This window comes from Triplophysa dalaica, chromosome 2, assembly GCF_015846415.1.
Source record: "Triplophysa dalaica isolate WHDGS20190420 chromosome 2, ASM1584641v1, whole genome shotgun sequence".
Lineage (NCBI taxonomy): Eukaryota > Metazoa > Chordata > Actinopteri > Cypriniformes > Nemacheilidae > Triplophysa > Triplophysa dalaica.
This window is the reverse complement of record NC_079543.1, coordinates 19,242,207-19,255,118: the sequence shown is the minus strand read 5'-3', so window position 1 is coordinate 19,255,118 and position 12,912 is coordinate 19,242,207.

Below are 12,912 nucleotides of genomic sequence, written 5' to 3'. Positions count from 1 at the left end.
GCGCGGTTACTGCAGGTGCTGATGCAGCAATGGAAGTGGGAATTTGTGGGTTTTAAAGATATTTTTTACATTTTCTTTAAGCATTATCAAGAATACTGCCTTCCTCGCATTCATTGAACATAACAGTGCAGATAAAAAAAACGTATTAGGATTTTACATAGAGCATATTTTTAAGTAACAAATTTCTCTAAAAATGTTAAAACCTAAAAAATGACTATTAAAACCATTTTTCTTTTTCACAGCACATACTTTTTGATCTAAAAGCTGCAGTGGATCTCTCTCTCTATCTCGTTCTCGCTCGAATACACACGAACGCACACACACAACAGGGTTAGGGATATAAAAAGCAAGATCTTTTATCCACAAGAGCATGAACCCACTGTTAAAAGCAAAATCTTGTTCACATCATGGTCCAAACCTGCACATTTGACACACACTTTCACACAAATACATTAAATATCTTCATTAAGTTTGAAGATGTACCTTTGAACACCTGTCTTCAAGACCTAAAACAAAAGACCATGCAGGAGACCAAGTTAATATATAAATATATATTTTGAAATTGCACCGGGATTGTGAGTTTCAGAGGAAATAATCAACAATGCACGGAATATAAAACGATTAAAATTTGATATTTTATGAAGAACATTTGTCTGCATACATTGGCATTTATGTATTGGGCATGCACTTTTATCTGAAGTGAAATATTTTTGAGAAAGAGCATTCGTTTGATCATGCATTCATTTGGAATTTAACCCTGACTCAGTCACTTAAATTTAATTTTTAATTTAATTTAGCAGACCAAAGCGACTTACAGTGCACTTATTACAGGGACAATCCCCCTGGAGCAACATGGAGTAAAGTGTCTTGCTCAAGGACACACTGGTGGTGGCTGCTGGGATCGAACCAGCAACCTTTGATTTACCAGTTCAGTGGTTTAACCCACTAGACCACCATCTCACTAAAAGGATGGTTCACCCAAAAAATAAATTTCTGGCATGAGTTACTCGCCCTCTAGTTCCAAGCCTGTGTAAAGGTCTTTATTCGGTTGAACACAAAGAAAGGTATTTGGAAGAATGTTAGCACTGACATTTCTGGGACATCATTCACTACCATAAGAAAAAAAACAAAATGGTAGTCAAAGGTGCCTCAGAACTCTTTGCTTCCCTAAAGTCCTCAAAATATCTTCTGTAGTGTTAAACAGAACCCCAAAAAATTAAACAATATTTTTTTCTACTCTGGTAGTCAAGGATGCCCCTGAATTGTTCGTTCTTACAAATATCTAGCTCTGTGCTCAACCAAACAAAGAAATGTATAGGTTTGGAAAAACCAGGTTGTTTAAAGATTTAAATTTTTGTTGTTTCAATTTTTGGTTAAACTATCCTTTTAAGTAAAAGCAACAAATATGATACATTTGACAATGTTTAGTTAGTATTTAGATTTAATAAAATAAAAATAACATGTACAAACTGGTATCTGGGACTAAAAAGGGATTCATAAGGGTTTTTAACACTTTTACACACGCACACACACACACACACACACACACACACATAAAGTTGAATTTGGATCACATTATGACTCATTCTATTTTTTCATACACCAGACGAACTGTGAAGCAGTTAATATGCAGTCGACCAACACTTTTTCATCTATAATTATCCACAGATCAGTTGCTATAAAACACACAAGGAGAGCAAAATTATTGTATAGGTGGTTTACAACAGACATGTGAGACGTGAGATGGGGAATTAACGTGTTGAGTATATTCTCACTTTCTCAGACACACACACACACACAGCTCCCATTTACTGGATGATGGAGATTCCAATCTGTCGTAATGTACTTGGATCACCTTTCGCCTGTGTGTGCCCTACAGTAAAAGAGATTGACTGGCAGTATAAAGGTGTGTGAGAGATAGATATCTGTAATATCTGGGGAATAGGCCCCGATTTCAAACAGGCTGAGATATGATTCAGTAGACGTGGTGTTTATATTCTTTTGACCTGAGGACAACACCTGTTTATAAGGGAGGTGAGAGCCTCTTTGACCAATGACACTGTGCAATGTAGTACATTGAAGATTAGCCAAGGGCATTTTATGGTTTAAGGACTCTAATCTGTCTTTCAAGGCACAACAAGAAAAGCCTGCACTTGGATTATCTTTTTTTAACAAATTTTAATCCAGGGAACAGCAATGTTTCACAATTTCTCATTTTGAAAGCCGGTTAGCTCCACTTTCGATCGGAACAAGGTTAACACCTCTTAGAGACTATAAAAACTCGTAATAGAATGAATTATTTCACAAATCTCTGTGACTGTGTTAAAAATATAGGATTTCGATTTGTATCAGTTTCAGAATTATACATTTTCCAAGAACCTTGAGCATGATACGGTGTCTGCAAAATAATGTAGCCACAAATATTTGTATGTAAGCACCACAGGTTAAACATCATGAGAGAACATCAAAACAAATATAAACAACATAAACAACCGTTACAGGCCAAAGATCAGTAAATGTAGACCTCTGCAAAGAACCTACTTACTTAACCGAGCTTTTATCACGTTACAACCCATCACGCTCGCTGAGATCTCAAAACTTAGGACTTTTGACAATACCTAGAATAACAAAATCCACCAAAGGTGGACGAGCTTTCTCATACGTAGCACCTAAACTCTGGAATAGCCTTCCTGATACTATTCGAGGGTCAGACACACTCTCCCAATTTAAATCTAGATTAAAGACACATCTTTTCAGCCAAGCTTTCACTTAATGCATAGTTAATGAACAGCAGCTACGCTAATTATTCTCTTTATTCTCTTTCCGCCTCTGCCTCGGGATGCCCATCCCGAGGTAGGAAGAAGTTCCACCATGTCCAGACGACCGACAGATGCCCATCCCGAGGTAGGAAGAAGTTCCACCATGTCCAGACGACCGACAGATGCCCATCCCCAATTTGAGATTACACCAGATACAGCTGCAGACTGACTGACCATCCCAGCTCCATCTAAGGCAATTCCACCAGCTGCCAAGAGAAATATGACCATCGGACCATCTCAGCTCAGACCACTACATCCCCAACCAAGAGCAAAGACGGACTATTTGTCTTATTAATGCTGAAGTTACAATATTTGGTATTAAATGCTAAACTAAAATCACATGTCACCAGTCTGAGTGCAGCTATGACACGTCAGAGGGGATCTGGCCCTCCCGGTTGAGCCTGGTTTCTCCCGAGGTTTTTTTCTCCATTAATCAATCATTGGAGTTTGGGTTCCTCGCCACAGCAGGGCAGTGTTGGCCTGCTCACCGGGAGACTGCATTCATTCATTTATTTATTTAGAAATTAGATGTTATTTATTAGAATGAACTTACTCGTTGTATAAATACCATGCACTGTGCTGTGTTTTAACTTTTCTGTTTTTCCTGTTTGCCCCTGTAAAGCTGCTTTGAAACAATACACATTGTGAAAAGCGCTATATAAATAAACTTGAATTGAATTGAATCAATTACTGTTTAATAGTTTTAATTTAATACAAGTAATATGCAACAAAATATTCACATAAATTATCATTAATATTAAAATAAAATGTTAGAACTTAACAGAGACTGAAAGTTAACTTTGGGTTAGGCATGTGCGTCCGATGTAACCATCCATAGCAATCCTTTTAGCCAAGACTATAATGCAACACATCCTTGAGTGCCTTATTGCTTTCATAAAACGGATAACACATTATCAAAACATTAAGGTTATGCAATTAAACTATTGTTTTTTAACAGATTATTTAATGCAATCTTTCTGTTAGAAGACATAGTCCCTGACATGCAAACAACAACAAAACAAATGACTGCCATGAAATGATGTGAATATCTAAAAGTTATTCTATGTTTAATAATTGTTTGTATTTGTCACACCAAATGTAATTCTACTAGATAAGAAGTAGGCTATTGAAAAATTTGTCTGGAATAATGCCACCATTTTGTGTAGAAATAAGTCTTTGTTTTTTCACAATTGGTTTTGTCATGATCCTGCCTCATCTTGTCTTGCTTTTCTAGTCTTGTGGCAGGGTCATCTAAGCCCCATGTGTTTTGTGTGGAAGCGCATAGTCATCGTTCATTTATGTTTGGCTTGTGCTCTCCTACCTCTCCTGCCCTCTCGTTTCCTCGTTTGGGTTCCTGCCAGTGTTTCATTCTCCACACCTGCCTAGTGTAATTGTCCCTTGTTAGTGTCCCAATTTAACGCCCTAGTGTTTGCTGTCATGTGCTGTTTTGTTTGCTTTGCAACATTACTTCAAAACTGGCTGTGAAAGCTGATCTGTGTTATACATTGATATTGTGCGTGTGAGCGCTTACCTCTTAAACACTTCTACGAAATATCCTTTGAAGTCCGGCTTGCAAATGTCTCCTGGTCAATCTGCTTGTTTTATTATCCAACTAGGGTCCAATATAAAACAGCAAAATTAACGATTCTGTTATTAGTTTTGAAATAAACCGGTCTAACGCCATTCGGTCCGGTGTTATTATTGCCCTTCGCCATAGTAGGGAAAAACACAATCTCTAACAAAGATTGACATGCACTAACAGACCTTAGTTACACTTCGATTGATTGATGGTCGTTGTTGTTTATTGCTCAAAACCAAAGTTTATGATTACACGTGCACTGAGAGGCCGATATGGTAGTGGTGGGACATCTTCACACACACAATCTAAGCGGGGAACCAATCACGACAGAACGGGTCAGCTTTACCAATCAGAGCATTTCGGAAGGAGGGATCCAGAAGAAATCAATTGTTAATTGAGAAGAGGGACAACGGTAAACAATAGACTTGAAATATGTAAAATATAAAGCGTTTTTTTTATTAGAAACATTAACATCCATTGTTAAACACCCAAAAAACATAATCAAAGCCTCAAAAACAACAAAGACTGGCTCGTTGAAGACCTAACAACAGGCAACTCCAGGAAACGGCCCGTTCTCAAATGTGGGGAACGAGTGTCTGACAGGCTACAGTACAGAGAGGGAAGCGGGAGCTCGACCAAAGAGGAAAATATAGCGGTGGTATAAGACAATGCATTCCTTAGTTGGGGGTTTGAGGGTCATTGGGCTGCTTTCAGGAAGCTAGTTAGCAAGATCCCTGTGGACAGCAGCAATGACAACAAGGTAAACTAACGTTTACATGATGACTAGCTAGAATTCTATATAATCTAGTTCAGTGATGAGATGGGACTATTTTGGCTTTAAAATGTTTAATCTTAGAATTTTTGTATTTTCAAACTAAAATGCTTTTTGCTAATCAAACTCCTTATTAGATTGCGTGGATGGGCAGTGTTTAAGATACATTAATTCGAATTTTAGGATTTTTTTGTAAAACCTAGTCAATTCAATAAATTAGTCTTCATTAGTCTCATGAAGAGGTTAATTGGCAAAAAGTATTTTGTATTTTGAAAATACAAAAATACAAAGACAGTTTTTTTGAATGTTAAGTTCTACTGTAATTATTTGGGTGAAAGTAACTCAAAAGTACTACAGGAGTCATGTAACGTATTACAATTCTGAGACAGTAATAGTGTAAGGAAAGGGATTACTTTTAAATAACAGTAACAAGTAATCTGTAATGTATTATAGTTTCGAAGTAACAATTCATTTTAAAATTTCTTTAATAATGTATATTGTACTCAAGTTCGTTCTTTACTACAAAAGTTTCCATTGCAAATTATGTTAAGGAAATCAAAGAATTCAATCATAGAGTTTATCCTACAAAAGAATTTCTGTGAAAGTTTAAAATTGATATTGATTTAGAATACTCTTTTTGCGAATGCTCCATTGAAACAACTTCTCATTTGTTTTGGTCCTGCCAAAATACCCAGAAATATCTAATAAACATCTAATGTTAGGTTATTACATCACAGATTTATATAAACGTTTGTGTAAATTTCACATTTACATGCAAGTTCACAAAGAGCAAACCTATTTTTGTTGTGATTGAAAGAGATTAAAATGAATGTGTTGTCAAAATCGGAAAATAGTAAAGCAATTAAAACGGTTACTTTTGTCGAGACACAAGAGGTTAGAGCCAAACAGTTGAGACTATTGACAAAGTTGAATATAACACTAGCAGGTGAATTAGCAATGTCAAACAGAGTCTTTGGATGTAAGAACTTGAAAGTGACAGTCTTTGTTTTACCAGGATTTGACGGATAACTGATGAGATGACAGGGGAGATGACAAGGTCAATCTAGGGGAGACGAAGGAGCACACTGGGAAGACTTTGAGACGATGGAGCACGCTAGGATACTTCGGGAAATACTGGTGCCTTGGAAGTAAGTAACAGCAGGTAAGAGAATTCGTAAGTATTAGAATGCTTTTCATAAACGAGAACGGACAATGTGGCAGTTCCTGAACATGGTTTATATAGTGTTCTGTGGGGTTATTTTTTAATGATCAATAATCCGGTGAGTGAGATGCTGGAAGTGGACCCTGGTGTGTTCTTAACAAATATGCTCCTCCTTTAACATTTTCACATAAAAATGACTTTTTGGTGCTTACTTAGAAGTAGGTTTTTGTTTTTAAAGTGCATTTCGGCATTCTATGGAAGTGTAAAGTAAGTATACATTTGTTTGTTATCTGATGTTTATGTACCCTCTTTTTTCTTCTTTTTTTCTTTGTTATACAGTGGGATGTGGCATTCTACATGCAGTTTCCTGACAATAAAGCATAAAAAAGTAGGCTATTATTTATTGTAAAATGGCAGCAGGGTTCATAAAAGCAGAGAGGGCAAAGCCTTGCAGTGTTGGTGAACCCTTCTTTACTAAAGGTCATAGGTCAGTGCAATTGAGAGCTAAGAAGAGGGTAACTGGGACTGTCTGAAAGCATCTGTCATACAGGCAGAAATATCTATCCTAAGGTTTTTTTATGCCATAAACATTCAGATTTCAGCTCTAAATTTGACGACGCCAGCATTCTTATTGACCCCCGAGTGGCACTTTTATGTATGTTTATGTCTCTATCTCCTCCCTAGATTCTTACATTTTGAATACACTAATGCTCTGATGTCATCACATGAAATTTTCCAATACTACGTGTCTATATTTGACAGAATTAGTTTGCCATTAATTTATCATAAGTAACCCTACTTTCAGAAAAAGTTCCATCTCTTTTTGTCACCATGTCTAATCATCAAGAGAAAATATTTTGAGGAATTTTAATCCTTTGCCCAAGGTAATAAAAGTCATTACCCGTTAATCCAATTAAGTAGTGTTGCTGTTGTTGGAGTCTTTGTAGTTCACTTAACCCAATTTAATGAATATTAGTGTAAAATTAATGCTAAAATAACTTAAGTATCAAGCCTTTAACAATTTTTGTACTACAGAAAAAATTCAACAACATTTACTTAGAAAATTAGTGAGACCCATTTCATAGGTGCTATGTGTGATTTTTTTTGTAGGATCTATTTAGAGATGCAATAAAATATACATATCTCTGTCTTCAGAGGTGAATGAAGACCTTAAAAAATGAAGACCTGTGTTTTTATTATCTTAGAGTTAGCTATTTCTATCGACATACATCTTGGTTCCCTTTGCATGGAATTGACCATGTTGTTTCTACAGTATATCTAAATGACTCTAGAGAGCGTGTTTCATAAATATGTTTCTCCTTCCACAAAAAAGTGAAAACGGGATGACATTTTAGCCCTGTGTCAGCGACCGTAGTGCTTTGAAAGGAAGGAGGTGAGTGGAATAGGCCTTTGGTTGCAATTCGCAACCTCACTGCTATATGCTGCTAAATGTCATACACTGGTCCTTTAACTTGCCATTGTATATGACATAAGTTCTCTCAAATTCAAATAAACCTAGCTGAATAAGAATATAATTATATGACCTAGTACAGTGTTCATTCAATAGAAAAGGGCTTGATTCACGAGAAGCCAATAGCCAATCAGAACTGTTGTGACATCATTTTCCTGCAGTCACATTGACACCTAGTAACAGATGATGATTTTTCACCCGAGTGTCCAAGTGGTCTTACAGATTTCCTTGAATACGAAAACCTGCATAATGCATTATGGGATACCCTACAACAGAGTCCAACCTGGCAGCAGCTACCACAGGAAAGTAGTGTTTCCACCAAGCATTTATAGCTTAACCAGTAAGTCGTTCTTAGTCAACTATTATCACCAGACCGGAACTGGAAACATAAAAAGCTAGTCCTTTCAGCTGTGGACCATACATAAAAGATAAAATATTAAGCTGCCCTTCATTGGTGAAATCAAAAAAATCATAGATAAGATCTGAACCACTGAAATCCTTTTTGTGTTTATGCACATTATGGGTTACATTGCTCAATAAACTGGTATAGAACTGGAAAATGGGCATTTGATGTGATGTCTGAAAGTCAAAGCTGACAAAGATCAGAGGCAAAGTGGCACAAAGTGAATGCATTATCATCATACTTTAAGGTTTAGCACGTTCATGTTGCTTTAGCTCACCGCTTTTCAGCAATCCAACTACATCCCTGCAGCAGTAGATATTTGAGCTTCTTTGGAGGAACCAATAGGCAGAGGATTACGAGAGAGTGGATCAAAGTACAGTAATGCTTTAAATCAAATCCAAGGCAAACTATTTAAGTTTCTTATACATTTTCCATCCCCATCCTCATCCTCAAAACTCCCGATTCTCTGGGTGGAATGTGAAATTTCGCCGTTGTTTTTTTGCTCAGTCACTCCATATTTATTAGTTTATTTTAGCATTTAACTAAGCCATGTGTTCCTTCTATTTTTGTCCTCATTAAAAGCAGAACCACAACAGATACTCGGATCATACATACGTATGCCCCTGTTGCTCCAGTGTCATTTCACGATAACGTCGCCCTTGTGCTGCCTCATTGGCTCGCCGCTGGGCCTCTATGCTAATTTGTTGGCTTCTTTTGTCCAATTGGGGCGAATAGAATGTGGCAAATGTAAATGCTGTCGTGGAGATGAGTGAAATGTCAGGCTCAGCTGCACTGCCTCATCCTTTGTGAGTTTACAGCATCTGTGCACATGGCACTCTGCGGATAATGTGATTTTTCCAGCAACAGTGAGCACTGTGGGGGAAAGAGAGATACAAGTCCCACAAATCCATGAGGGATTTTAGACTCAAGAGGCACTTAAGGAAAATATTATTTTAGAAGCTGAAGTGAGAAAGAACTTTGTGAAAAAAAAGGAAGACTTATCAAAAGGCCCTATTGAATGATTTAGAATCATGTATTTATTACAATTAAAAAATTTAATAATGTATGAAAGTTTTGGCAACACTACACTTCAGAATACACTTCAGCCACCATTGCTGTGTTTGAGGCTTTGATTATGATTTTGGGGTTTTTAACAAGGAATGTTTATGTTTCTAGTTTAATTTTTTTTATTATTTTACATATTTCAAGTTATTGTTCACCACTGTCCCTCTTTAAACAAAACAACTGGATTTCTTCCGGTCTATATAAAATCCCTCCTTCAGAAACACTCTGTTTGGTAAAGCTGACCCGTTCTGTCGTGATTGGTTCCCCGCTTAGTATGTGTTTGTGAAGATGTCCCACCCATACCAAATCAGCCTCTCACTTTGGCTTTGAGCAATAAACAACAAATGCGTAAACTTCACTTTATCAGTAAAAAACATGCGGATCCATCGAAGTGTAACGGAGGTCTGCTAGTGCATTTGCAAACGTCAATCTTGGTTAGAGATTGCATTTTTTTCCGACAATGGTGAGGAAAATGACACCGGACTTAATGGCGTCAGATAGGTTATATTAATTAACACTAATAACAGATGCGATAGTTTTGTCTTTTGTTATTGGACCCAAGTTGGATAATAAAACAAGCAGATTGACGGAGACATTTACAAGCAGGACTACAAAGGATGTTTCATAGAACTGTTAAAGAGGTAAGCGCACACATACACACAATATCAGTGTATTACACTGAACAGCTTTCACAACCGATGTTAAAGGCATGGAAGCTGTTATTTGAGCGTTGGTTATCTTAGATGTGCGTAGCTGAATTCTTATTACCAGCTGTAGGACTGTGATGAAAGTCAGTGTAGTTTAGCGCGTAGCTCAATCAAATGTTTACAGTTAAACAACTCTCCAGAGGCTCTTCCTCTTCTCTAAAGAAGGCCTTTACCCACTTTTTTGCATATTCCTTTGGGCGGAGGTTATTAAAAGGACTCGGAATAGTGACATCATGTACCCGGGAAGTAGAGGGCTATTACAGTAGTCCGATTCCAGCCTTTCTCTGTAGTCCTTGAAAAGCGAATTCTGTTAAAGACAATATCTCGCTTGGCACTGAACTTTGAGCTTTATCATTTTGCAGGTTTCATTTATACTCTAACAGCAACATTACGCACTAACTAAAGGTTGAAAATGCAATCGCGGGGAACGTGGCCTTTCAGGGTGAGTAAATGATGACAGAATTCATTTTTCAATTTGGGGTGAACTATCCCTTTAAAGTAAAGATAAGATTTATATTCTGATTCAGATTTTTTTTTACTTTTCCTCTCTCTCTGACCCCTACAGGTTATACAGTGAACAACCTTAACACCATAAACAAGTAAACACCCTTTTCAAATGTGAAAGGGGGGATACATTGGAAACTAAATGTATTGTAGGACAAAAACGTTTGGGGTCCTTTTTAAAAATACATTTCAGCAAATTAAGTAACCTGGACCCTCATGTGCCCTGCTGTACTCTCAAATCCAAATAATATGCAGTTATGATTTAATCTCACTTTTATCATTTTACACATATATCTACCTAAACTTTGTACTTGTTAGTGTAAATTTGGACACTGTATTCTATTTATGATGCATACTTTACTTTCCAGGCACTGCTCTTAATGTAGATTTATCAGGATGACATTTATATTTAGAGGGGGACACTCTGCATTACTTGCAAATATTTTTTTGTCTTGGCAATAGAGGCAAGTGGTACATTAAATTTGTTAATGTACATTATCTTTTATTATTAAAGTTTTGTCTTTGAGGCCTGTATGCTAGTTCCATATTTCACACTTTGCATTGTTATTTCTTCCTTAATCCTGGATGAATATCCTCATCTGTCCACAGTGCAATGCAATACGTACCATCTGCACCAGTCTATAAAAATAAGTAAAGTAAAAACATGCAAATAATAATATTAATAACAACAAACAACAATGTTTTAAGTAATGTTCATAACAATATTAAAAATAAATTTTATATGTAAATGTACTTTAAAAATTGTTTTTATAAAAACTGACATTTTTGGACAAATGGAGCAATAGAAATATACCGTAACATAACAGTTATTTTCCTGTAAAATTCCAGGATATAAGGGTATATCATAAATAGTTTTTCTCTTTTTCTTGTAAATTTGCTGTCTTTTTCCTTAATTTTGGATTTTTATGACCGTATTTGATTTTTTTTATGCGGTTTTTCATGCAATCTCTTAATTTCTGAAAAGTTATAGAAATAAAATCTATGCTATAAAATATAAAAAAGAACAATTTAGATAGAGCGTGTCAAGCACACTGTATGACATTTCAGCCATCCGAAATCACAAAGAGTTTCAAGGACTGACAAACTCATACAGAGCCAATTAAAAACAGATTTAGTCTCCATGAATGAATCTCAAAGAATGATTATTATTCATGAGACACTAAACACACAAATTCATCCGATAAATTAATTTAGTTCCAAAGTTATTACAGAGAAGTACATTTATCCTATCAAATATAACCCACTTGATCTTTGCTTTGAGCATGTGCAAAAGGTTTCCACAGACATTTAATTTTCTTTTAATTAATATGATAACATCTGATGCCGTATACTTTAAACAGAGATTCAAAGATTGTAACTGCTGAAAATACAGGTAATCTTCATTTTTTCATGTTTTATTTTCTAAGACAGAAGCAGTCATATTTTATAAGTTATGTGTAATTCTTTCTATTGATCGTCTATGAAATATCAAGTATGACATCATCTCTCTATTTGACTGATTGAATATGTTTCATAAGTGCCTCACTGCACTTACTGCCACTATTTTTACTTGCCAAGATTTTAGTTTATTAGTTTAGTTTAGTTTATAAATTTTTAAAGCACATTTCAAAACAACAGAAGTTGCCACCAAAGTGCTGTCTAGAAGTAAATAAACACTTCGGATCGATACCTTAGAGACAAATGTAAAAAAAAACACACTCAATTAAACATAAAGAATTCAGATATGTTTTTAGGGTAGATTTAATAATACAACCAGAAGGGGAAGATCTTATATTGAGAGGTAGATGGTTCCAGAGTCTAGGAGCAGTCACTGAGAAAGCCTGGTCTGGTCACCTTTCGCTTTGTAACGTGAACGGAAAAAAAATCAGAAGTTCATTGGAAGAGCGTTAGGATCTTGGAAAATTGCACGGGACAAGAAGATCACTGATATACTAAGGGGCAACTGCTTTATAAACAAAAAACAACATTATAAAATCAATCCGGGGCATTTTAGATCCAGTCAATAGCCTGGCTGCTGCGTTTTGAACCACCTGCAAATGATTTACAATTGAATTATAGGCATAAAGAGTTACAATAGTCCAACTTTGAGGTAATAAATGCATGAATAACAGTTTCAAGTTCTTTCTTAGAAAGCATCATCTGGATTTGGGCAATAGATCTTAATTGTAAGAAACTGTTTTTAACATTGACGAATAAAAAATGGCACAAAGGTTTTTGACATGGTACATGTACAATAATTATGGCTCTGAATAATATGACCAAGTGGAATCGTATGCTGTATAATGCAAACAATCATATATAATGGAGTTAATACTTGCCCTGTAGAAATTCAAACATGCTAAAAGTATGTGGGAAACGTCAGGAGAGAGTGTGTGTTAGAGAGAGAGAGGTACTGTAATATAGAAGGGA